The 22,406-nt window shown below is 43.0% G+C and overlaps 1 pseudogene across 1 annotated transcript; it reads left to right on the forward strand.

The window, feature by feature from the left end:
- The first annotated feature begins 1,828 nt into the window (after window positions 1-1,828).
- LOC109875921 (leucine-rich repeats and immunoglobulin-like domains protein 2) lies at window positions 1,829-21,755 on the forward strand (annotated as a pseudogene). The gene is made up of 15 exons (XR_004211264.1): window positions 1,829-1,834; window positions 4,324-4,448; window positions 6,307-6,450; window positions 10,041-10,184; window positions 10,437-10,580; window positions 14,285-14,364; window positions 14,459-14,531; window positions 14,733-14,801; window positions 14,932-15,093; window positions 15,216-15,524; window positions 15,700-15,951; window positions 16,066-16,713; window positions 17,463-17,603; window positions 17,775-18,080; window positions 18,398-21,755. The product of XR_004211264.1 is annotated as a leucine-rich repeats and immunoglobulin-like domains protein 2 (transcript).
- The last annotated feature ends 651 nt before the right edge of the window (window positions 21,756-22,406 follow it).

Raw genomic sequence — 22,406 nt, forward strand, 5'->3', positions numbered from 1 at the left:
TGTTTAGTCAGAACACTTTGTACGATCCACATCTGTTTGATATGAAGTCAAATGAACTTGGTCCGTGGAAACATCGACATGCAGGTTTACTTTAAGAACGCTAGCTGCTAGCCACTTATTTTGGGATTTGTGATGAGATTGGAAGCGGAAGGAAATTCTAAGGGAAAGGAGGAAAAATCCGTTCTGGGCTGCCATGGGCAAGTTGGAAGAAAAACTTTCGCAATGTTATGCGACTCATGTGAAAGAGAGGGTTTATTTTATTAATATGAAGTTATATGAATCGGTTGGTGTTGTCGGTTAGACATTTTATAATTGTCAGAAGCTAACTAGCCACGTATTGATAGTTAGACTTTTAAAATGGCGGAAGGCTGGCCCAACCCCCCGGCTCTCTTGTTGTTGAGTATGAGTGCCTGCTGGGCACTGGATTCCTGCCCTGCTCCATGCTCTTGTCCAAGGGGGTCAGACGAAATCCAAATCCTGGATTGCAATAGGAAAAGGTTGTCAGCGCCCCCCCTGGATCCACCTCATGGGATAACTCGTCTGTAAGTAGCCCAATATTAGCTAGCTTATCGGTAACAAGCTAGCACCTTTGTTTACAAGCTGCAGTGGCTCCTCAAGCTACCTGGTCTTGTTAGTTTGCTAGCGAGGTCTAACGTTATATGTCAAGTTCTTTAGCTATATATATGGATCAGTGGAGGCTCCTCAGAGGAGTAGGGGGAGGACCATCCTAAGTGAATTTAAAACCGTGAAACAGAAAACGATACAAAATATATTAATGTCACCAAATAATTGATTTAAAACACACTGTTTTGCAATGACGCGCTACAGTATCCTCAACCGCAATCTCTGGGATAGCACCATGGTGTATGCGGAGGACCGCTAGTTTCCGTCCTCTGGGTACATTGACTTCAATACAAAATGTGAGACTCATGGTTCATACTCTCACCCAAAGGCTTATACAGTAACTATGATGACGTCCGGCTCGAACCTATCAGAGCTCTTGTAGCATGAACTGACATGTTGTCCTCTCAAATGATCAGATTTTGAGTCTAGTACTGAAAGCATAAGCTAAAGTTAGCTAGCACTGCACTGCATAAAATGTGGTGAGTAAGTTGACTCAGAGAGACAATAGTTGAACAGTTTGGAACAAATTCATTTATTTAAAAAAATGAAGAAGCAAGAGGGAGAGAGCACTAGCTATATTTTGTATTTAATTAACTTTCACTTACTTAGTTAGCGAAAGCAGCTAGTTCGTTTAGCCTACCCAAACAGAGAGGGGTGCTATGTTAGCTAGCTGGCCAAAGCTATCCAGCACCGGAACTCTTCCAAGTCAAGGTAAACTTTTGGTTTTATAAATGTATTGGCACCAGGCCCGCAGGTATAAACTGCTTGCTGCTGTAAACTGTACTGCATGATTGTAGCGGGTTTACTAACACATTAGTTCTAGTAGTTATGTTGGTTATGACGTTAGCTAATATGATGATGTAGACTGTGTTTAGCCGTTAGGGTATAACGTTTTGGCTTGGAAAGGTTTTTTCACCTGGTCACAGACCGCTGTGTTGTGCACTGAAGTCCACAAGCGAAAGGAAATGGTGAGAGGAGGAGAGCACGTAGATGTTGAATGAATTATACAACTAGCAAAGTGATCATGCTGTTTGTATGTGGCTGCTATTTGTGTGATCAGGGTATTCAGGTATTAATTACGCAGATTCTCTTAAAATGTTTCTTAAACGGAAGCAAACAGAATGAAACAGGGATAAACATACCTGAATTTGTCCAATAGAAACTATAACTGTTTGGACTAATAATTACACCCTAGATCAACTAGATGCAGGCAAGTGTGTGCATAGGCGGTATTGAATGATTCATCCAGATCAGTTGCGGTAAGTGCCTGTCATTCATATTCAATTTTCCCAGCTCAATGTAACATCAATAGAATTAGGCTACTTCATGACACCCAATTTCACTACACTCATCATGAGGTTGCTACAACCTAGCCTACGAAGATCATTTGAGTTTTTCTTGGAAAGATGCCAAAGCAGCTGCAAGGTCCACTGAAAGGTGTCCATGGAATTCTCTGTAATAACTAATGGAATCTTTTTCAGCACTATGAATCATAATGATCTGACAACTGTTCCATACCTTGGAGAAGTTACCCCAAACATCACAACACTCTCATTTTAAGTCAACATTTTTTCTCCTACTCTGTAAATTGTGTGATGTGATTCCTAGGTGTCCTGTCGTAGTATGCTTGCCATAGTAGTAATGTGCAGTTCAGAAACTACTCTTTTTACTGAGTCATGTTTTTTATTTTTTGAGCAACTCCTTCATTGAAGTAGTTTGTTTGACCTGCAAGTGCTGGCCACAATGAGTCCTACAGCAGGATTAATAAACGCTTCTCCGGCTCAGCGGCTCCAGAGACTTGTTTCGACCACCAACTGTCTGCCATATGCTTGAAGGAAGATATACTGAACAAAAATATAAACGAAACATGTAAATTGTTGGTCCCATTTTTCATGAACTGAAATATTTCTGGGGTCTTATATTTCATACGCACAAAAGCTTATTTCTCCAATATTTGGTGCACACATTTGTTTACATCCCTGTTGGTGAGCATTTCTCCTTTGCCAAGATAATCCACCCACCTGACAGGTGTGGCATATCAAGAAGCTGATTAGACAGCATAATCATTACACAGGTACACCTTGTGCAGGGGACAAAATGTGCAGTTTTGTCAAACGACACAATGCCACAGATGTCTCAAATTTTGAGGGAGTGTGCAATTGGCATGCTAACTGCAGGAATCTCCACTAGAGCTGTTGCCAGATAATTGAATGTTAAATACTTTACCATAAGCCAACTCCAACATTGTTTTAGAGAATCTGGCACTACGTCCAACCGGCCTCACAACCGCAGGCCACGTGTTACCATGCCAGCCCAGGACCTCCACATCCAGCTTCTTCACCTACGGGATTGTCTGAGACTGGCCACCTGGGCAGCTGATGAAACTGAGGAGCATTTCTGTCTAATAAAGTGCCTTTTGTGGGGAGAAGCTCGTTCTGATTGGTGAGCCAGGCCCACCAATGGCTGCGCCCCTGCCCAGTCATGTGAAATCTGTAGATTAGGGCCTAATACATTCATTTAAGTTGACTGATTTCCTTATATGAACTGTGAAATGATTGCATGTTGCATTTATATTTTTGTTCAGTATAGATCATGAGCATAGAGAAGAAAAATGCATGTTTAGAACTGACAATTAATCGCATGGTACAAGAATGAATGCAATTAATTGAAGGTTTTGGACACAGCTTTGTAAAACCAAAACATACACAGCCTCTGCTCAACAAACTTTGGAAGGAATTATTTGGAGGGCTGCAGTTCGCCAACGGCATTGTTTTTATCACCCTCATCTCAGTCAAGCAATGCATTCCGCCAAGAGTCGTTCACAACCTAGTCCAGTTGCAATCACAACTGGTCTCAACCTCGTTTCTAATGTATCAAGGAATAATCTTATTTGTTTGCATGCCTATCAACAAATGTACGTTGTTTAAAGCACATGTTTTACGCGTCTGTCACGAATGACAGCTGCAATAAGTCCCCTATGGTGAACGAGAGGCTTGTAGAATCATGACACGACTTTCGAGTTGTCAGTTCATTGTTCGCATGCTATGGGCATGACTGACTCAAATTAATGAAATTAGTTGAAAGGTTTGTTATTTTGACTGAATGAGTTGATAAGTCAGTAAAAAGAGCTGAACTTCCCATCACTGCAATAGGGAAGTTTCGGAAGAAAGGAATCACCGGCCGGGGGACTTCTGTCTTACCCTACATTCTTTATGCCATGGTTTGGGCATAAATACACATTGATGGTGTATTTATGTAGATCAATGTTGATTATTATGTACATTACTGCTCATTGTGCACAGGGTCCACAACCGGATCTCGGAGCTGTGGATGCATCAGCTGCATCCATACATCTCCTTGGAGACACTTGACCTGTCATCTAACTCCAACTCAGAGATCAAGGCTGGAGCCTTCCCAACCATGCAGCTGAAATACTTGTGAGTCCTGCCTGTGGCATTGTTTTCCAACTATAGTAGACAACTTCTAAGGAGGGAGGAGATGGTTGTTTCAGCTACAACCAAAAGGGTGTGTTCTACTTTTATTTGTTATTGTCTTATTAATGTGACTTTTTCATCCAAAATAAAGACCTTAAAATGTTTGGAATGTATACATGCAGGTGTAATGTAAAAGTAAACTGAGCGCCCTTCCTGATTGAATGTTTCTGCATCTCTATCTCACCGGAAATTAAATAATAACAAGATCAGTGTCCTTGAACCTGCATGCTTTGACAACTTATCCAGCTCCCTGCTGGTTCTGAAGCTAAACAGGAACAGAATAACACTGCTACCATACAAAGTGTTCAGGCTTCCCCAGCTGCAGTTCCTGTAAGTCAATGTTCTGCTTCAGTCAAACTACACTGCTCAAAAAAATAAAGGGAACACTTAAACAACACAATGTAACTCCAAGTCAATCACACTTCTGTGAAATCAAACTGTCCACTTAGGAAGCAACACTGATTGACAATAAATTTCACATGTTGTTGTGCAAATGGAATAGACAACAGTTGGAAATTTTAGGCAATTAGCAAGACACTGCAAATAAAGGAGTGGTTCTGCAGCTGGTGACCACAGACCACTTCTCAGTTCCTATGCTTCCTGGCTGATGTTTTGGTCACTTTGAATGCTGGCGGTGCTTTCACTCTAGTGGTAGCATGAGACTGAGTCTACAACCTACACAAGTGGCTCAAGTAGTGCAGCTCATCCAGGATGGCACATCAATGCGAGCTGTGGCAAGAAGGTTTGCTGTGTCTGTCAGCGTAGTGTCCAGAGCATGGAGGTGCTACCGGGAGACAGGCCAGTACATCAGGAGACGTGGAGGAGGCCGTAGGAGGGCAACAACCCAGCAGCAGGACCGCTACCTCTGCCTTTGTGCAAGGGGGAGCAGGAGGAGCACTGCCAGAGCCCTGCAAAATGACCTCCAGCAGGCCACAAATGTGCATGTGTCTGCTTAAACGGTCAGAAACAGACTCCATGAGGGTGGTATGAGGGCCAGATGTCCACAGGTGGGGGTTGTGCTTACAGCCCAACACCGTGCAGGACGTTTGGCATTTGCCAGAGAACACCAAGATTGGCAAATTCGCCACTGGCGCCCTGTGCTCCTCACAGATGAAAGCAAGTTCACCCTTGTGACAGAGTCTGGAAATGCCGTGGAGAACGTTCTGCTGCCTGCAACATCGTCCAGCATGACTGGTTTTGCGGTGGGTCAGTCATTGTGTGGGGTGGCATTACTTTGGGGGGCTGCACAGCCCCCCATGTGCTCGCCAGAGGTAGCCTGACTGCCATTAGGTACCGAGATGAGATCCTCAGACTCCTTGTGAGACCATATGCTGGTGCAGTTGGCCCTGGGTTCCTCCTAATGCATGACAATGCTAGACCTCATGTGGCTGGAGTGTGTCAGCAGTTCCTGCAAGAGGAAGGCATTGATGCTATGGACTGGCCCGCCCGTTCCCCAGACCTGAATTTAATTGAGCACATCTGGGGCATCATCTCTCGCTCCATCCACCAACGCCACGTTGCACCACAGACTGCCCAGGAGTTGGCGGATGCTTTAGTCCAGGTCTGGGAGGAGATCCCTCAGGAGACCATCCGCCACCTCATCAGGAGCATGCCCAGGTGTTGTAGGGAGGTCATACAGGCACGTGGAGGCCACACACACTACTGAGCCTCATTTTGACTTGTTTTAAGGACATTACATCAGTTGTATCAGCCTGTAGTGTGGTTTTCCACTTTAATTTTGAGTGTGACTCCAAATCCAGACCTCCATGGGTTGATAAATTTGATTTCCATTTGATCATTTTGTGTGATTTTGTTGTCAGCACATTCAACTATGTAAAGAAAAAACGAATAAGAATATTTCATTCATTCAGATCTAGGATGTGTTATTTTAGTGTTCCCTTAATTTTTTTGAGCAGTGTATTTCCATTTCCATAGCAGTGTGCAAACCTAATTACCAGACGCTCGCTAGATGGTAGGTTTCTTACATGATTTAGTCTACATATGTTAAGCTTTTGAATGTGTTCAATACTTTTGTATGAGGGACTATCTTTAGTTAAATGTATTTTCTTTAAACAATTTGCATTCGTGATTGTGCATTTTTAGATTTCACAGATTCAGTATGTAGTACTGTTTTATAGTAGTTGAAACAACTTATTCTAAACTGCCTGATTCTGATTTTTTTCCCTAGGGAATTAAAGCGTAACAAGATCAAGTTGGTGGACAGCCTGACCTTCAAAGGGATGGACTTACTGAAATCACTGAAGATGCAGCGGAATGGCATCACAAAGCTGATGGACGGTGCTTTCTTTGGGTTCAACAACATGGAGGTGCTGTGAGTTCTTCTGCCTTTTCGTCTTTTATAAGAAAGATCAGTACAGTATTTGCACAGATAGGAGGAGCCAGATGTCTCAAAGGATGTATAAATCTGAAGCATCTGTTCATCAAATATGGTGATAAGAGGAAGTCCAGTGAATATGGAGCTAGATAATACTTGGCCGACATTCTGCAAATGTTCTCATTTTGAAACGTTTGCTCCCAATTCAGTTTTCTTTCCCAAAACTCCAATGTTATGAACAGAGTGCACTAAGTTTAGTAGACTTGACCCTTTGCCAAAGTAAAAAACATTTGCATTGTTTAGGAGTGTTACAAACGCCAATACTTTCTCGCTAGATTGTACTTGGTTATGCCCACCTCCTTGCTTGTTCTGCCCACTATGCTTCATTTGCTCGAATTAGAAACGACACCGATGAGATAGTGAGCTCTAAGGGTTGGGTGATATTACGATACAATCGGAAATCAACTATGTTTGACAGACATTGTCGACGACAACATGATGTGACAGACGATAGTTTTTATATATTATAACTTTTTCTTACATATTTGAACATGACTGGTACCACCGAAGTCGGGCAGAGCACAACAGTGCAGCTTGCAGCCAAATGACCTACCTATTCCTATTTGTCATAGCCTTTTTCAATAAATATGTAGGTAGACTTAGCCTACTATTTAACATAATGCAAGAGTAGGCCTGCAATGTGTGTATATTGTAGATGGGGTGGAGAGTGTGCAAAATGTCAGAACATTTATCTCGCTCACCTTGCCAATGTCGGATGATCATGGGCTTTTTACCGCAGACACGCCTTTGTCTGGCTTGTTGTATGAGCTTAATTTCCCTTTTTTTCTCCCAATCCCTATTTTATTTGAATATTACTTGTTGGTCTAAGCATATATTTCATGATCTACTTTCAAATGAATCTAGGAGCCCAGTAAAAGAGTTCTATCTCAGAAATGTTTGATGAGCCTAAATAAAAACATAATGAGGGAGTGAACCAACAATTGCAAGTTATAATAATCGAATGGGAAGTTTAAACAAACTTTATACGTTTCTGGCCTCCACCTGACCAAAGCTGTAGGAAAAATTAATTGTGTGCCGCCATAAAATCCTTGCAAACCAAACAGCCAATAATATAGGCCTACACAAAATAAAACATGTAATTCAATAAAATGTGAAGTAAATGTAACTCGTACAAGTTAAACTTCTAAACAGATATTTATATTATTTTGGAATAATAATAAAAAAGCCACCCTATGGGACTCCCAATCACAGCCGGTTGTGATACAGTTTGGAATTGAACCAGGGTGTCTGTAGTGATGCCTCAAGCACTGAGGTGTTTATTCATATCCTTGAATTGCGCAATGGGCATTTTTTTTATTTCACCTTTATTTAACCAGGTAGGCCAGTTGCAACAAGTCCAACTGCGACCTGGCCAAGATTAAGTAAAGCAGTGCGACAAAAACATCAACACAGAGTTACACATAAACAAACGTACAGTCAATAACACAATAGAAAAATCTATTTAAAGTGTGTGCAAATGTAAGGACGTAAGGCAATAAATTGGCCATGGAGGTAAAATAATTACAATTTAGCATTAATACTGGAGTGATAACTGTGCAGATGATGATGTGCAAGTAGAGATACTGGGGTGCAAGAGGATAAGTAACAATATGGGGATGAGGTAGTTGGGTGTGCTATTTACAGATTGGCTGCGTACAGGTACAGTGATCGGTAAGCTGCTCTGACAGCTGATGCTTAAAGTTAGAGAGGGAGATATAAGGCTTCAGTGATTTTTGCAATTTGTTCCAGTCATTGGCAGCAGAGAACTGGAAGGAAAGGCGGCCAAAGGAAGTGTTGGCTTTGGGGATGACCAGTGAAATATACCTGCTGGAGGGGGTGCTACAGGTGGGTGTTGCTATGGTGACCAGTGAGCTGATCACCTGTGGCGCTCATTACATAAGCTCCCACAGCAGTGCTTTTGATAAGCAGGAACAATAAACAAATGCCGCTTATAAAAATAATAACCCACATTTGGATGGGCTACAAATTACAATAAATGAAGTAAACAAAATAAGTTCTAAATTAACCACAAATTACAGTGCAAAAAAGTGTAAGGTATACAACAGATATTCTAACCTAGGCTACATTTATTTAAAATAAGAGGTGTCTGTGGATACAGGCTTTGGAAATTAAACAAATAAAAAGTGCAATGAAGAACCTTGCAGACTTTTTCTTTTCATTATATATTAACCTTTCTAAATGTTTCTGGCAAGGAACATAAGCCTGTTCACTTTTTCTGGCTTTAATAGATTGTGGAGTAACAATATTACATGCTTTAGGCCCACTGAAAACACGTTAAGACGGAACGCTTTTTTGCACAGATGCAGAGGTATTTTAGGGCAACGTTGTCCAAGAGTGGAAGTCAACCCTTTTTCCCCCTCCACCATGCCAGTGTGTCATCATCTCCTCCTGTGCTAGCCTGCTGTTGCTCACTGAGTGACTGTTTGCTTAGCTCTCCCAAGAAGACTTTCCAGCAACGTCTACTATGGTGAAAAAGTGTTCTCTATCTCAGTTGAAATAGTCCAAAATCACCAATGAAAGGGATCTCGTATCACACTGTAGGCCGACAACGTTTGGTTCCAAATCACCATTCAAAGTGATCGGTACCACATATCACCATATTGATTGGTTTATATTTATATAATTATTTGCACACAAGAAAATATACTATCGGTATGATGATTTCCACAATGTAGTCTAATGAGCAGAGGTTTATGCTTGACACAGGTTGCATTACAGATTGGTTACTGCGTTGCTAGGCAACACAACGATGCCCCATAAAATAGAAATTGACGATACGATTGTATATAAAAAATGTTTGGATGGGATGATGTGCATTCCAGACATCGTCCAACCCTCGTGAGCTCAAAGTATTCGGACACTGACACATTTGTTTTGACTCCAGCACTTTGATACAATGACTGAGGTTAAAGTGCAGACTGTCAGGTTTATTTTTAGGGTATTTTCTTCCATATCCGGTGAAGAGTTTTGAAATTACAGCACTTTTTATACATAGTCTTCCCATTTAAGGGATCACAAGTGTTTGAAGTTTCGTATTTGGTCCCATATTCCTAGAATGTAATGATTACATAAATCTTGTGACACTACAAACTTGTTGGATGCATTTGCTGTTTGTTTTGGTTGTGTTTCAGATTATTTTGTGTCCAGTAGAAATTAATGTTAAATGTGTTACATTTTGTTAATAAGAATATATTCTGTTTCTAAACATTTCCAAATTTTACGGATAGTCCTGAATGAATCGTAAATAATGAGTGAGAGAGTTAGATGCACCCCCCCACCCCCTAAAAAATACTAACTTCGCCTGTTATTGTAAAGGTGAGCGGTTAGCATGTCTTGGGGGTATGATATATTTGTGATCTGTAACTTTCTCACACATTATTCCTGATTTCATTCAGGACTATCCGTAATCATGGTAGTATCCACATTAATGTAAAAGTGACTCAAATTACACTACATTATTTACCATTAACTTCTATTTGACACAAAATAATTGTATGTTTTCTAAGAGAGCTAGAGCACAACAATTTGACGGAGGTCAACAAAGGCTGGCTGTATGGCCTACACATGCTGCATGTTCTGCGGGTCAACCAGAACACCATCGGCATCATCCGACCAGACGCCTGGGAGTTCTGCCAAAAGCTGGAGGAGCTGTGATTTCTTTCTAACCCAAACCCCACTTTTCTCCCATTGTTGGAGACGGGAGTGCGTTAGGGTTTATTGTTACCCCTTTATGAAGCTGAAAGACCAGTATCTATTTGTGACTTGGAGGGTGTATTGCAGATCATTTATGTTTATGTTAACACATGGATTTCAGCTCATTCTTAAGGGGCCGATATGTTTTAGTACAGTATCATTGCCGAAGACCATTGTCCAAGCTTGTTTCTTCGGGATGTCCTCCTTAGCGATCTGTCCTTCAACCACCTCACCCGGTTGGAGGAGACCGTGTTCATTGGACTGGGCCTTCTGGAGAACCTGAACCTAGGAGAGAATACCATCAGCCACCTGGGAGAGGGAGTTTTCAGCAGTCTGGCCAATCTGCGCTCACTGTAAGGACCTCACACCACTCTATTAAAACCTTTTTTGTTTTTTAATATATCAGATTGGTCGTGTCTTCGTTTTGTTGAATTAGTAGTACCCTAGTGTACTGGTACTCTATTACATTGTTGTATGGTAGACCACTAAACTGCAGTATAGTAAGTAGAACATTTATGTAAAGACATGACGACGAGAACATGTAGTATAGAAACCCTCATTCACATAATTTAGCTTTTAAGACCTCTGAGACATGAAGAATACCAGAAAGGCTCAATTAACAAAATACTACCTTTTCATCCAAAATCCCTCTGGGAAGTGGAGGAGGAGCAACTAACACATTCATTGACATGTTGAGTTCCAAGAAGGCATTGAGCTGCATAAAGAGAGCGGTCAGGGCTCTGGGTCAGCACACATCCCTGGGCTGTCCGTAGCAGGGGGAATTAGAGAGAAGGCCCTTTGAGATCCACCCAGGCATGAGCAAGGAGAAACAAAAGCGCCCATGACCCGTCCTGTGAACACAAGCCCTCTGTGGGTTTAGAAGGACCCATGAACCGTTCAATGCTAAACACAGCCAATTAATCCCCTCATCAGAACTGCAGGAGCAAATAAATTCAAAGTTTATTTGTCAAGTACGCCGAATACAACAGGTGTAGACCTTACAGTGACCTTACAGTGAAATGCTTACTTACAGGCTCTAACCAATGGTGCGGGGAAAAAAGGTGTGTGTGGGTAAGTAAAGGAATAAAACAACAGTTAAAAAGACATTTGAAAAAAGAGTAGCAAGGATATATACAGACACCTGTTAGTCAGGCTTATTGAGGTAGTATGTACATGTAGGTATCGTTAAAGTGACTGCATATATGATGAACAGAGAGTAGCAGAAGCATAAAAAGAGGGGTTGGCGGGTGGTGGGACACAATGCAGATAGCCCGGTAAGCCAATGTGCGGGAGCACTGGTTGGTCGGGCCAATTTAGGTAGTATGTACAAGAATGTATAGTTAAAGTGACTATGCATATAAGATAAACAGAGAGTAGAGGCAGCGTAAAAGAGGGGTTGGGGGGGGTACACAATGCAAATAGTCCGGGTAACCATTTGGTTACCTGTTCAGGAGTCTTATGGCTTAACTGTTGAAGTCTTTTTGTCCTAGACTTGGCACTCCGGTACCGCTTGCCATGCAGTAGTAGAGGGAACAGTCTATGACTGGGGTGGCTGGGGTCTTTGACAATTTTTAGGGCCTTCCTCTGACACTGCCTGGTGTAGAGGTCCTGGATGACAGGCAGCTTAGCCCCAGTGATGTACTGGGCCGTACGCACTACCCTCTGAAGTGCCTTGCGGTCGGAAGCCAAGCGATTGCCGTACCAGGCAGTGATGCAACTGGTCAGGATGCTCTCGATGTTGCAGCTGTAGAACCTTTTGAGGATCCCAGGACCCATGCCAAATCTTTTTAGTTTCCTGAGGGGGAATAGGCTTTGTCTTGGTGTGTTTGGACCAATCTAGTTTGTTGTTAATGTGGATACCAAGGAATTTGAAGCTCTCAACCTGCTCCACTACAGCCCCGTTGATGAGAATAGGGACGTCCTCTGTGCTCCTTTTTCTGTAGGCCACAATCATCTCCTTAGTCTTGGTTACGTTGAGGGATAGGTTGTTATTCTGGCACCACCCGGCCAGGTCTCTGACCTCCTCTCTATAGGCTGTCTCGTCGGTGATCATGCCTACCACTGTTGTGTCGTCAGCAAACGTAATGATGGTGTTGGTGTCGTGCCTGGCCATGCAGCCGTGGGTGAATAGGGAGTACAGGAGGGGACTGAGCACGCACCCCTGGTGAGCTCCAGTGTTGAGGATCAGCATGGCAGATGTGTTGCTACCTACCCTCACCACCTGGGGGCGGCCTGTCAGGAATTCCAGGATCCAGTTGCAGAGGGAGGTGTTTAGTCCCAGGTTCCTTAGCTTGGTGATGAGCTTTGAGGGTACTATGGTGTTGAACGCTGAGTTGTAGTCAATGAACAAAATTCTCACATAGGTGTTCCTTTTGTCCAGGTGGGAAAGGGCAGTGTGGAGTGCAATAGAGATTGCATCATCTGTGGATCTGTTTGGGCGGTATGCAAATTGGAGTGGGTCTAGGGTTTCTGGGATAATGGTGTTGATGTGAGCCATTACCAGCCTTTCAAAGCACTTCATGGCTACGGACATGAGTGCTACGGGTCTGTAGTCATTTAGGCAGGTTGCCTTTCTGTTCTTGGGCACAGGGACTATGGTGGTCTGCTTGAAGCATGTTGGTATTAGACTCAATCAGGGACATGTTGAAAATGTCAGTGAAGACACCTGCCAGTTGGTCAGCACATGCCCGGAGCACACGTCCTGGTAATCCGTCTGGCCCCCGCAGCCTTGTGTATGTTGACCTGTTTAAAGGTCTTGCTCCCCGTAGCCGACGTGAGTGTGATCACACAGTCGTCCGGAACAGCTGATGCTCTCATGCATGCCTCAGTGTTGCTGGCCTCGAAGCGAGCATAGAAGTGATTTAGCTCGTCTTGTAGGCTCGGGTCACTGGGCAGCTTGCGGCTGTGCTTCCCTTTTGTAGTCTGTAATAGTTTGCAAGCCCTGCCACATCCGACGAGCGCCAGAGCCGGTGTAGTATGATTCAATCTTAGTCCTGTATCGATGCTTTGCCTGTTTGATGGTGGGTCGCAGGGCATAGCGGGATTTCTTGTAAGCTCCCGGGTTAGAGTCCCGTACCTTGAAAGCGGCAGCTCTACCCTTTAGCTCAGTGCGAATGTTGCCTGTAATCCATGGCTTCTGGTTGGGGTATGAACGTACATTCACTGTGGGGACAACGTCCTCAATGCACTTATTGATAAAGCCAGTGACTGATGTGGTGTATTCCTCAATGTCATCTGAAGAATCCCGGAACATGTTCCAGTCTGATAGCAAAGCAGTCCTGTAGTTTAGCATCTGCTTCATCTGACATTTTTTTTTATAGACCAAGTCACTGGTGCTTCCTGCTTTAATTTTTGCTTGTAAGCAGGAATCTGGAGGATAGATTTGTGGTTGGATTTACCAAATGGAGGGCGAGGGAGAGCTTTGTACGCGTCTCTGTGTGTGGAGTTCAGGTGATCTAGATTTTTCTTTTAATCTCTGGTTACATATTTAACATGTTGATAGAGATTTGGTAGAACTGATTTAAGTTTCCCTGCATTAAAGTCTCCTGCCACTAGGAGCGCCTCCTCTGGGTGAGTCATTTCCTGTTTGCTTATTTCCTTATACAGCTGAGTGCGGTCTTAGTGCCAGCATCTGTCTGTGGTGGTAAATGAACAGCCACGAAAAGTATAGCTGAGAACTAGGTAAGTAGTGTGGCCTGCAATTTATCACAATATACTCTACTTCAGGCGAGCAAAATCTAGAGACTTCCTTAGATTTCGTGCACCAGCTGTTGTTTACGAATATGCACAGACTGCCCCCCCTCGTCCCATAACGGAGTGTGCTGTTCTATTCTGCCGGTGCAGCGTGTATCCCTGATAGCACTGAGCTATGACACTCTGGAAAGTATGCCACTTCACATTTGCCAAATGAATCAAATTGGTTTGGACACCCGGAGCAGAAAATAACTTATATCTGTCTTGTATTGTTGTCACCAAGGAATGCAGATCAGGGTGATCTTTGTGCTTCTTATTCTGGGGAAAATTATATTTTTTTCTTACATTTCTGTTTGCGTTTCAGAGACATACGGAATAATGAGATCTCTTGGGCCATTGAGGATTCCATTGGTGTGTTTGTTGGAATGAAGAAGCTGAACACATTGTAAGGGTGTTCTGCATAATATATTACTTTTGTTGCTATGGATACTGATATTGGCAGAATATTTGTTGGCATATTTAATCTGTTTATTCCCCATGATTCTACAGCAGAACAATATTAAATCTATCACAAAAGAAGCCTTTGAGAGTCTGGAGAAACTAGAGCACTTGTAAGTACCTCCATAGCCAAGCCACTCTGAGGGATGGTTGGTCTCCATTAAGACGATTCAGCAGCTAACACTTCAAGACCGAGAGAGATGTTTCTGATTACCCCAGTGCATCTGTTTTATTGTGCTTGTATCATAAGATGCTACTTTGATAGTGTCATGGTGCTAACGCAGCACTTCATTCATATTTATTTTCACCAACAGGGACCTGAGCAAGAATGGGATCATGTCCATCCACCTTGATTCGTTGTCTCACATGAACTTAAGTAGTAAGTACTAATTTCTGAGGTGGTGTCTTGGGAGTCCTTGTGGCAGATTTTACAATATTTTCTGTATAGAATACATTCACAAATTCAAGAATGATGGAATAATGCGATATTATGACTCTGTGTCCTGTCCTCAGTTTTCTGAATACTAGCAGCCTGCTGTGTGACTGCCAACTGCAGTGGCTGGGCCCATGGTTGACTGACAACCGCTTCCTGCAGTCTGTCTCCTATGTGTGCTCACCCTGCCAGCCTGCTGGGCCGTAACGTCCTGTCTGTCAGCCTGGAGGAGCTGGTCTGTGGTCAGTCACCTAGCTACCTACCCTGCTTTATCTAGTCTGGACCAGATCTCACGTACTGGAACAATTATCCCATAACTTATTTATTTAATATCATGGCCCCCTCTGTCCACTATTTCCCACAGATGACTTCCCAAAGCCCCGGATCACAGACCACCCTGAGACTGCCACCGCCCTGCGTGGGACCAATGTGACTGAGCTGCCTGGCATCCAGCAGCAGTGACTCCCCCATGGCCATGGCCTGAAGGAAGGACTGGGAGGTGCTGTACGATGCAGAGGTGCAGAATTGCACCCGCTACCAGGAGGGAAAGCTGTTCTACACCACCGTGCTGTATCTCCTCAACGTCAACTTCACAGACGAGGGATGCTACCAGTGTGTTGTCTCAAACCACTTTGGCTCTAACTACTCTAACAGGGCAAGCTCACAGTCAATGGTGAAGAGACTTTTGGTTTTCTCTCCTGAAAAGTTTTTACTGACTAATATCTGACTTGTTCCTTGGCATTTAACTGTTGAAGTTCGAGCTTGCATGGTTGTTTTGATAGACATCTATTGAAAGCTGTCTTCAACCATTTCTTAACTTCTTTATTTTCATTTCCCCTCTCCCTCAGAGCTGCCGTCCTTTCTGAAGACTCCGATGCACCTGACCATCCCACGGGCACCATGGCCAGGCTGGAGTGTGCTGCCGAGGGTCACCCATCACCCCAGATCGCTTGGCAGAAAGACGGGGGCACAGACTTCCCTGCTGCCCGATGACATCTTCTTCACTGCCAATGTAAAGACAGAGGATATGGGAGTGTACAGCTGCACAGCCCAGAATGCTGCAGGGAGCATGTCTGCCAACGCTACACTCACTGTGCTAGGTGAGCTTCATTCTTACCTGCCTGTTTCTTTATGAGTCACATCTGTTTATAATTTGATAAATGATCATTGAATGTGAACTACTGTATGTTAAATGTAAATCGCTCTCCTCCCAGAAACATCGTCCTTCATGCGTCCCCTGGAGGACAGGACGGTAGCTTGTGGGGAGACGGCAGTGCTCTAGTGTATCGCAGGCGGAAGCCCAGCACCCCGCCTCAACTGGACCAAGGATGACGGGCCCCTGGTCCTCACCGAGCGACACTTCTTTGCCGCCACCAACCAGCTCCTCATCATCGTGGACACAGGGAAGTACACGTGCATCATGTCCAACACGCTGGGCACGGAGCGTGGCCACATCTACCTCAGCGTGTCTCCCAACTGCGACACTGCGGGCGGCTACGACTGGGATAGCTGGAACACGGTGGGCATCGTGGTGGTCTGCTGCGTGGTGGGCACCTTGCTGGTCTGGGTCATCGTCATCTACCACATGCGAAGGAAGAGCGAGGACTACAGCATCACCAACTCAGACGAGATGAAGCTGCCGGTAGACATCCCCAGCTACCTGTCCTCTCAGGGAACGCTGTCTGAGCCTCAGGAGGGATACAGCAACTCTGAAGCAGGGAGCCACCAGCAGCTCATGCCACCACTGTCCAACGGCTACGTCCACAAGGGAACTGGCTACGTCCACAAGGGAACTGGCTACGTCCACAAGGGAACTGGCTACGTCCACAAGGGAACTGGCTACGTCCACAAGGGAACTGATGGTAACTTTAACTATACTTACTTCCCAGATTCACCATCCATCTCCTTCATCTGTGGCCCTTTCATCTGTGGACATTAAAATGTAATTATCGGTTTTTGTACACAGTTCGACTGTTATTCTGATATTTATTTTAGGGGGTAGATCAGCTTAATATTGCAGATGGATTTTGGGTTATCAATTTAATTGTTTGCATCATTTCTAATCCCCCTTTTATTTTTGTGATAAAATTGGAGTAAACTAACGGACATTACTTCATGTAGATAAATATGCATGCATAATTTCCTCTTTCTACCAATATTGTCCTAAAAATCAATACTTTACCCAAGAGTATAACGATATTTCCCATTGACTGATCGTGGTTTTTCAGATCCCCTAACAATACAGTTTGCAGGTCCATCTGAACTCTGACATTATGACGTTACAACCATTCCTGGACCTGACTCCAAAAGCGAACCACCGATGGACAGAAAATATGATGTATTGACTCTGTTTCCTCGTGGCAGAGTCTGCACAAGGCTGACTGTTCAATGATTCATATATTGAGCATTCTTCTTTTTAGCAAGTATTTTATGTAATAGCTTAAATTGAAACGAATGGATTGATGTCAATTATTGTATTTATATATCAGTTCATAGATCTGTTCCCAACTAACTTGAACTCATTCTGAATTTTAAATGACGGGTCAACCATTGCACCTGACCAGTGAAAAGAAGGTGGAGTGAGTCACCATCCTGTTTGTGTGTTGTCCAGGTGTGTGCTACAGTGACACAGGCAGTGAGGTGGACACCGAGGCCAACGGGATGCTGCACTGCCGTGTGGGCTCTCTGTTCATGGGACAAAGCATCTTCCATCCTTGGCATCCCCGTGAGGGACTAGCTGTGGTGTCGACAGGTCGGTTTAGTTATGAGAACCAACAAACAACTTATTCATCTCTTGTATGTATCCTCTTAAATGGCTTTTTCATCAGTTTGTTGAAAGGCTTTGCTGAAAGGTCTATGTCTCCATCAGATAGTTGGGTTTGTTATAAAGCAAGAGTTTGATGAAATAGATTGTCCTCAACAGGTGGTGCAGGGCCGCTGGTCATCTGCTCGGACTGCGACGACAACATTAACATGTACTCTCGGACCCGGGAGTACTACGCCTACCTGGCCGAGGATGACCCCCTGGACAAGGGTCTCTCTGGCATCATGGCCCAACTTCCCAAGGAGCCCTATGGGGAGCAGAGAGGCCAGCATGAGGACACAGCCCTGGAGAGCCTCATCAACAACCAGGACTCTTCAGTCTTCCTCACCAGCCACAACTCCTCAGTCTTCCTCACCAAGAGGCTGAGCAAAGCCCTCTGGCCCCCGGAACAACACTATAGCACCGGTGAGAGATCAGCTACAGACTGTCTGACAGACCTTAGTGGCATGCATGTCAACAGTGAGCTCACAGAGATATGTTTGGATCTCACAGACCTGATATCTAACAGTGACCTCAGACTGTGAACTGACAACGAACTGACCCATGAATTCTAAACCGTGAGCTCGCAGACTTTCAGACACCGACATGTTCAAGTCTATGAGCTCCTCTTTATGGATGCATATCCTTTCTGTTGAGTAATGTAAGCATTTCACTGTAAGGCCTGTTGTATTTGGCACATGAGACGAATACAATTATAATTTTTTTATTTGATGTCTGTTTAGTCTCTGCAGATGTCCCCCCCAGGTCGTTTTGGGGCAAAAGGGAGGACTTGTCTACAGTGCCACGACCAGGTCTGTCACAGCAGCCAGTGACTGTGCACACAACTCCCTATGCAGGGAGGGGAGGAGTGTGGAGGTGGAGCTCTCTCTTCCTCAGAGCACACAGTACCACAGAAGTGCCTCTTATAGGACTATGTCTCAGGAGCACATCCAAGCCCCCACATAAAGCTCTGCCAAACCACTCTGCCAAAAATGCTTTCTTGTATATTTAGATTATTTCAGTCACGCAGAGACTATTTGCTACTATGATTTTGAAAATATATCTAGGGCTTGAGAACTGAAAAGGTGAATGACGCCCCCTGATTACCCCCCCCCCCCCCCCCCCCCCCCTTCCTCCCTCTCATTCTAGAGGAAGCTATGAATGTTTGTGTCAAAGAGCCATGTTGGATGCTGCCTTTTTGAGTTTTAAGATGTCACACATTTGAACGTGCTCTCATGACGTACTGTCTGGAAGGTGGAATGGCAGCAGTGTTGATGGATGCCCCAGTTATTCTGCTTTCTGCTTGCAGATGCCACATTTTTGGTACAGTCTTGTTGGAGCAGCCTTAGTGATTTAAGTTACAAGTCCAGGACATAGCTTCCTCTCGTCCAGGACTAGAGGGGTCAAAGAGACCCCAGTTGTTTCTTGTTCAGCAGTGAGTGGTACATAGCTATAGGATCACTGAATGAATCCCCCCCTCTAGCCATCCGTATTGACTGTAATCGTCTACTATTATGCAAACCCAGAGACAATGACACTAGATGTGTGTTAGATATAATTTTCACCTATTATCTATGTCTCTTAAGCTAAGATTGTTTTGCCTTGGGTCAAAGAGGCAGTTGTTCCGATAGTTACTCATGTTTTTTTTGTATGAAAACACTATCGAAGCAAAGAAAATATTGGGTATTGCACATTATTTTGATAATCATGGTTCAGGTGGCCTCTAATGGTTTTCAACAGGCATTCTCAGTAACCCTCCATCGGGTAACCCTATGGTTTCTAATCACTTATATGCACTGATCATTTCCTCTCAAAAGCTTATTTTACAGGCACTTACCTCATACGTGGTGTGTTTTATTATGCAGTGTGTATGCCATTTTAGATTCCTAATGGATAATATATGCCTTTACCCCCAATTTCATCAATACAGGCCAGATTTAACCTTGGTACTGTGAAGAATGTATTGTATGGATTTAAACGTTTATGTCTATTCATAACTACATCCCTCAAACCCTAAGAAGGTAGTTGGAATTATTTTTGTCCTAACCTGCCGTAAGTTAGATGTTGTTTTTTGTGTGTATGTCAGAATTTTTGTAGTCACTCCAGGGTGATTCCTAACTTGAGATGGTAGATTTCCTCAACATTGTGGAAAGCATGTAGATCTCAAGTCAGGATTTGGCCCAAAATGTTGGTACAAATTTCATCTAGCTAAAACCAAGATGTTTAAGGGTTGTCTTTCATTTAAATCACACCTGTTTCCTTTGTTCAAATAAAATAATCATTTTGGCAATGGAACATAGATACTTCAGAATAAGATGTAGATGTGTGAAGGCTATACAAACAAAGATACTACATGAAGATTGCCCTGACAGGTTTGGTTGAATCCGTCCTTTAGTCATTATTTTTTCACATTTTTTAAATCTCACAATTATTGCACTTCCGATTCAGCCAAACATGATTGCATTTCTTCTCTCTCGTGTACACTTTCACTTTTACGTGCATGTCAACTACTATGCTTTTATTCCTGCCTCTACCATATTGACAGTTATACATTTCCATGTAGGATTGTTTCTTAGTTACACAATGCATTCATGCTAAAATTGTATCTTTTTGATAAGACATTCCGTGTGACTTTTTGCTTGATAATGCATCTGGTACATTTTCATATTTTGAGTTTGATCAAAAAGGACTCATTTTGTCAATGTTGCAGTTGGTCTCAAACTGTTATTTTTCTCTGTGGTACGTGACTTAACAAATTTGCACATGATTCTTGTACACAATTGATTTTTGTTGTGGCTTCTTTTCAAAAGTCCATGGTTTTGAAGTTCTATAAACCAGGTCATCCCTTGTATACCAAAATAAATCATTCCAACCCCATGCCACTGGATTCAATATTGGCATGAATAGAGCTAATACACAGATGACATTTTCTGCTCGATAATTAAAGCATTTCAATTCAAGGTAGTAATTGTTGCCGATAGCTTAATCACTTTTAATTTTATTTGTATATTTTTTTTGCGCACTCCATGTATCCGGTAGAAACAGTTCTCTAATCTGAGTCCATAGTGGGTTTGCTCTACTGAATGTTGGATTTTATATTGAACAAAAATATAAAAGCAACATGCAACAATTTCAATGATTTTACTAGGTAACAGTTCATAGAAGGAAATGAGTCAATTTAAATAAGTTATCTAGGCCCTAATTGAAGAATCTCACATGACTGGGCAGGGGTGCAGCTATGGGTGGGCCTGTGAGAGCATAAGCCCACCCACTGGGGAGCCAGGCCCAGCCAATCAGCCAGATATGGAGGTCCTGGGCTGGCATGGTTACACATGGTCTGCGGTTGTGTGGCCGGTTGAAAGTACTGCTAAATTCCCTAAAGTGACATTGGAGGCATCTTATGCTTTAGACATTATCTGGCAACTGCTCTGTTGGACATTCCTGTAGTCAACATGCCAATTGCACACTCCCTCATTGAGACATCTGTGGCATTGTGTTGTGAGAAAACTGAACATTTTAGTGGCCTTTTATTGTCCCCAGCACAAGGTGCACCTACGTAATCATGCTATTTATTCAGCTTCTTGACCTGCCACACCTGTCAAGTGGATAGATTATCTTGGCAAAGAATAAATGCTCACTAACCGGGATGTAAACAAATTTGTGCACAGAATGAGAGAAATATGCTTTTTGTGCATTTGGGAAATTTCGGGGAACTTCTATTTCAGCCCATGAAACATAACACTTTACATGTTGTGGTTATTTTTGTTTAGTGTGTATATATGGATTTGTATAGTAACTGTTTTTTTTCCTAATGGGAGCTCAACTATGTCCACATGACATGCATTTGTGTTTAAAGCAAACTTCTTTTTTTTTTCCCTCCCATCTTTATCTTTGCTTTGTATTGCTGACTCTTGTTTTTTTTCTTCTCTTTATACCGAAGTTCATCAGTAATGCTCTAACAATATTTAAAATGCTGCTTGTTTTCTTTATCAAAGTTTTTATCTTGACTAGTTGTATATTCTGTAAACAAAAAAACAAACATTTTTGTTTCTTGATATGTAGCTATCATTAAAACGATCACAAATGTGATCATTCTGGCCATATGTGGTTTAAAATGTACTATGTGGAAATAGGCTTTGAAGAAGTAAGAAAAAAAAGGTCAATAGTCAAGCCATCTGCAATGAGTCCATGCCAACCTTAAGGTAATCATATTTTCACGGATCTTGGTCTTAAAAAGTTTGCTTTTTCCTCCCACACCAACACTATTAGGTGCATATATTGCTGCTGTTTAACAGAGTATGTAGAGAAGTATCAGAGTTTGACTAATCATTGAGTCTTTGTGCTTTTCAGGGTGGGTAGAACAGAACTGGGTGTAAGTGAGTCAATTCCTACACCTCACCAAAGGCATCATCATGGCAGTGCTGCTCACCACCCTCCACCAGTCAACTAATGATTAAATACGATGTCCAGGGTGGCATCATCTCACTAACAATCATGAGATGTGTGTTTGGTATGTTTCATCCAGATAAATGCTGGTATGCAGAAGCAAGCACTTTGGAATGTGACACACCGTATAGGCTGCACTGCAGAGAGTAAGTTCATAAATATCTGAGTGTGTCTGGATTTTTTAAAACATTTCTTGACTTCTCTGCCACCACAAAGTGAGTTAACTATCACACGATGCCAGCAATTTGTTGAGGTTGATTTAGGCCCATTGTTGTTGAATCAGACTGTCCCTGTCAGTTTAGCAAA

The sequence above is a fragment of the Oncorhynchus kisutch genome, linkage group LG1, assembly GCF_002021735.2.
Source record: "Oncorhynchus kisutch isolate 150728-3 linkage group LG1, Okis_V2, whole genome shotgun sequence".
In the NCBI taxonomy this organism is placed as follows: domain Eukaryota; kingdom Metazoa; phylum Chordata; class Actinopteri; order Salmoniformes; family Salmonidae; genus Oncorhynchus; species Oncorhynchus kisutch.